The following is a 6,000-nucleotide window of genomic DNA, read 5'->3' on the forward strand; positions in this document are numbered from 1 at the left end:
GAATATTTTCCATATTTACACCGGCGAAATTGAAATATGTGATTGCAAACTAGGAGTATACGTCGTGAAACGTAAATATTTTAACATTTAATATAAGGTGTTCACGAATGTTGCGTTGTGATCGCGAAAACGATAAACAACCATGGTGAGAAATTGTTATCATGTCGCTTATTAACACGTCGATTATTTGTGATTGAGTTACCCGTGGCCACTTTAAACACTGTGTAACATTCAAAAGAGTTGAAACCCTTATTGACATGAGTGAGATTCACCTGGCTGAATTATTTTGCCTACGCCAACACCTGAAAATACATTTTTAAGACTCTGTACTGTTGCGGTGCCTTGTGCACCACTGAGTGCAGATAAAAAAAAACATAAGACATTTTGAACATGGTAAAATGGACTAACGAAACAAAAAACTAAAGATTATTCAATATCATTGTTGTTTGACCATCAAAGGTTATTATTTATACAGCTATACATAGAATTGTAACCCCAGTGAGGTCACATTATTTTATTGTTAGTCTTTGTTTATTATGAAAAAAAAATGAATAAATAAATATTATAATATACCAAAAGGCGCGTAGAACCAAGTTTGTATACATCGCACAGTGTCCAAAAGTCCCTCCTCTACCCGAAATCTCTCTTGCGCGCATGCGTGAAGTGGCTTCGTAATGTTGCCAGACCGTGAACAATATGCTAAAATATAACATAATTTTGTGTCATGTTATGTTATATTTTACAACAAAAAATATTTTACTGACTGGACTATAAAAAACAGGTATTTTATCTGGCAAACTTTAAAAAAATATTTAGTAATTACGTAAGTTAATGCCGCTTAATATTATACTAAGTGGTAGCGAATAATGTGAGTATGCATTGTTAAAATATTGTCACAACTTCAACATCCTTTTTAACCACAACCGCTGTTCACTCCTTTGATCATCCACAATAAGACCTCGTGTAGCGAATCTTGAGTTTATTTTGTTGAACGTGTGTCGCATCATAGAATTTGTTTCAGTGTTCGGGGGCCTGTCCTTGTGTTGGAGCCACTCGCAATTAACCAGTCGGACCACCGCAATTCCATCAAGAACAAACCAGGTTAATGGCATCCATTCCTAATCCATCTCATTCGTTGGGGTTGTGACCGATTGACACTGCATGCCGCATACCGAGGATATTCACTTATTTCATTAAAATTGAAATACAGTCCACTCCGATAAATATTATTATAGAAGCCCTAGGGCTTCGCCCCCCGCGATTTCTCGCCCCCGCATCCGCATGGGAATTCGTTTTCCCACCACTAAGGCTTGTTAATAGAAAACCGGGTAAATTCGATTACCCTGGCAATACTAACAAAATGTCCACGTAACTTAACAATCTGACAGATGGTAAAATAATCGAATTCTTAAATAATATTAGGTACTTATGAATTCGCTTCTTACACATGAAATGTGATCCTACCTTATTCCCTTTTAATCCCAGCAGTATTTTGACATAAACGACGTCTACAGAGTACCTAATGGCCAAAACGTAAAACTACTCATGTATGAGTATACTTATGTGTAGTTTAGTCGGCTTCAGTGAGATGCGCATACTGCGGTTTCTGGACTTATATAATTCTATGCAGCTATATAAAGTAAGAACGATTCATAAAATAACCAGAATCATAATGTACATATGTTCAATCATACATATGTAGATATATTTAAAAGCAAAAAAAATATGGGCGGATTTCTTCGATTAAATTAATCGTACAAGTTTTTCACTAAATGATACTAAAAACGTACTATTTAGATACTTTGTAGTCACGAAAGCATGACGAGTTCACAATCGTGAGGGAATTTGCTCACATTATTTCAGTTTGATCTTTTGCGTGACATGCTACTAACATTTGCTCATCAAGTATATTGATATTCTGTAATTAGATATACTACTACCGACACTTGCGCACATATCAAACAGATTCGGAAACGTGAGGAAAGTGAAATCAAATAGAAATAACTCAATAAAATAAAAGATTGAATTAACGATCATTAATAAAAGAAGACGTTTCTAAATATAAAAACGTTAATTCTGAACTAAAAAGGTATTTTTCAACATGTGTTTAAAATAAATATTAATTACGCGAATTGTGTTTATTTTTAATGGTTAAACTATTGAACTTTAACCAAAATAAACAGCAGAATCAACATTTTTCTGATAAAATAAAGTCATTTAGGGGTACCACTTTTATAAGTTATTATTATGATTTATTTATATAAATTTCATACAAAATATTTAAGTATATTTAATTGAACCAAAATTGTAAAATCTTGATGAGAAATTAAAAGTTGGGGTGAAATCTAGACTTTTGTCTACAAACATTTGGACAAACTCAAATATTGTTGAAAAAGAAAATTCACTAAAACAGATATTGCCGGGGCAACGACGATAGTTTGATTGTTTTATTTTTAAACTAGTTTTAGTTAGTTTTAGAATGGAATACTTACATAATCCTTAAAAATTCTTAACTCACTCTTTGATGTACCTGAACTATTGAGCTCAGTAAAATTAAATATCCCAACTAAAAACCACAGACAAAACTTATTATTTCATACCTATAATCAAAGAACTAACTATGGTTTTCATTTCCCTATGCCCAGAATTCTTAGGTCTGCCAACAAACACACCAGTCTTGATTTCTTTGATAACAATTTGTCTTCTTTCATACGATCACTGAATCAAATAAAATTATAAACACCTCTTTCCCGCTTCCACTCCCACCAAGTCTACTATATCCCATCGTATCTTTCTAGTTTCTTTATAATAATTTTCTATCAATAAATATGTCCTTACAAATGCCCATTTGGCGTATAAATAAATATACAATATTTAAGTTTGTCCAAACGTCTGTAGACAAAAGACTGGATGTTACACAGTATGTAAAGTGGCCACTTAAACCAGCCAAAGACAGGTCAAAAGCCCTGTAAATGCCTAGACTTCCATATTCCCTTGTTTAAGGTATTCTCCATCCCTGTTGTAATTTTTTATTTAATAAATAACTGATATACGCATGTTTTTGTTTGTTCTTTGTTAATGATTGATTTTCTATATATTTTGCACCATAACTGGTTTTTTAAATAACATTATTTTTTAATATATTATCGTATTCTTATCGCTACGATTTTCAAAAGTTTTGTGATTTTTAGTTCGTTTTTATTAAAACGATTTTGACGAAATTTTTCACACCTTTTTGAGAAACTTCGCGGTATAATTGAATACTCTAATTTTTACCGCGTGTAGGAAACATGTTTTATATGCAATCTCCCGTAGCACTGAACTTCTTCATTACCACGGTGAATTACAGCGCAAAACACCCAGGCTCGAGTGAAATCAAATTTAATTTTTGTGATCTCACTGGGAATCGAACCCGAACCCTACGTGCGTGAGGCTAAATTACATCACGGGGGTTGCCAGCAAAAGTTAAATACATTTAGCAAAAATAATTATACCTATTTTGCCTATCCTTAAACACACAAAAAAATATACACGCATGTGATTGAAATGCAATTGGGCTAATTTTTTTTGTTGAATTTTCTGATCAACTTTGATTTTTTTAAATTCGTACTAGGTACATTAAAAAATAATATTCAATATTTTTTAAGACGAGTTAGAAGTCAATTATTTACCTACTCTTATAATCATTTTGAAAGACTGTACGAACGAGTATAGTAGCTCTATTTGTATTATGAAAAGTAGGTTAGTTGAATCCAGTAAAAGCTGATATCGTGAAATGTTTCAAATTGGATAACCACTTGTTGATTTGAGATTTCAAGCTTAAAGCCTTAAGTATGGGGGTGAACACCCTAACATGCTGATGTGGGTGCGGTTAGGGAGGAAAGTTAGTTTTAAAGTTTTTCTATTACCGTTTAAATATGAATGTTGACCATGTAGTTTGTACCAAATATGAAATGTACAGTTTATACTTTGCAATGTAACGGAAAATATCACCTTTAAAATAAAGTTGGGAGCATGCGGGCTGCCTGAGATCAGACATTTAGTCGGTAAAAACCAAATACCTGCAAAATAAAAAAACATAAAACCAAATAATTGGCCGATTATCTCAGCTTATTCCTCCATACAAAAAGTGCACTATATTTTACATCTTTAACCCAAGTAAGCTTTTTTAGTACTAAAACAAGCTTGCAGATTACAAATATCATTTGAAGATTCTCTATTTGGAAACTGGTATTTCGAATTAACATATTACAACAGAGATGGAGAACATTTAAGAGAGGGTAATATAGAAGTCTAGGCATCTACAGGGCTTATGACCTGTCAGTGGCTGGTTTAAGTGGCCACTTTACACACTGTGTAACATTCACCATTCTGTCCATATTTTAACATCTATATTCCTTCGATTCTTTAATCTGTTAATGTTTGTGAAGTTAAAGAGCTTAAACCTTTATTTTTTATTTATACGGGTGAGATTCGTGCAGTTGAATTATTTCACCTACATACTAGGCAACGCCTGAAAATTTTATTTTTTCAATTTCAATACTTCTTCATGGACCAGGTGGATTAATCAACAATATTTTGAGTTTGTCCCTACACTTCTATATTACCTTCTCTTAAATGTTCTTCATCTCTGTTGTAATATGTTAATATAAACAGCTCCCCAGGGAGTTAAATCCAGTCCTTGTCTACAAAAATTTGGACAAACTCAAAATATTGTTAGTATTTAGAACATTATTTCCGAAGGACTATTATTCTTTGATAGGATACCGTTGACATATATTATGTATCACGTATATTATGTATCACATATATTATGTCACGTCACGTCACATCACACGTCAGTCACACGTCACACATCACACGTCACGTCACGTCACTCCACAGTATTATATCACGTATATTATGTATCACAATATATGTATCACATATATTATGTATCATGTCCTAACATGTGGCGTTCGCAGTGGCCGTTTTTGGCATTATTAAATTTAAAAGGAATCGGCCGGTGCTTAGTGTTGATAGTTACTGCTGAATGTCGTCATGGTGATATTTGTTAATAAACTTTTGTACAAGTATTGTATTAAAATAGTATGGAATAAAGTTACGTATATCGCGTGGTCAATAATAATTGATGTTTGAGTTGATTTTCACAGAACCACAGAAAAAATAGTTATTAATAATTATATTACTTACATAATATGCACTTATATGTGGTTACAAATTAATGAACATTTTTTGTAGATTACCTCTAAAATGAATCACGGCTCTTACGTTTCTTGTGCCAATCGAGAAATATTGAAATATTGCAGCGTAGAACCACTTTTGACACCAAAAATTCAATTCCACCCCGCCTGGAATCGAGTCCAGGATCTCAAAAATGGTAGGCGAACGTGCCAACCACTACAAAACGAGGTGGCCTCATCACCTTTTTTTTCTGAGAGTAGCCATATTATCTTTTTCACACCCAGAACTGTATTTTTTATCCGCTTGGGCACAGAATAAATAGCAAATTAAATTTATTGTTACAAAAAGCCCAAATGCATAAAACATTAAAATGTATGACAAGAAACAATAATGAAGATTACAAAGATTTCACAATAAAATTAAGATAATATGAATTTGGCGAGGCAATGATGACCCTTGAGAAATATAATCTGTTTATTTGAAACTCTGCTGATTGTCGTTGAAAATGTCAACCTTAGCAAATTGTGTGTGATTTTGGCTACATAATTCTGCTTAATGTGGTTTGTTTAATATAAATATTTATAGTGGATCCATTATTTGTGTCAAACAGAAATAAAAGCCTTGTCTAGATGGCAGACCAGAAATTAAAAATTATGAATTATAATATTTCGTTTTAACCAAAAGTTGTCAAACACATATCTAACTATCTTATTATTACATTTTACATTTTTACATTTTTTAATTTTTTTTAATTTTTTTTTTTTTTTGCACCACGACGGGCCTGGAGGCCTAATTACAGTGGTGAATTACATCACA

Source organism: Micrasema longulum, unplaced genomic scaffold (assembly GCF_059751315.1).
Source record: "Micrasema longulum isolate JH-2025_06_02 unplaced genomic scaffold, ASM5975131v1 h1tg000147l, whole genome shotgun sequence".
In the NCBI taxonomy this organism is placed as follows: Eukaryota; Metazoa; Arthropoda; class Insecta; order Trichoptera; family Brachycentridae; genus Micrasema; species Micrasema longulum.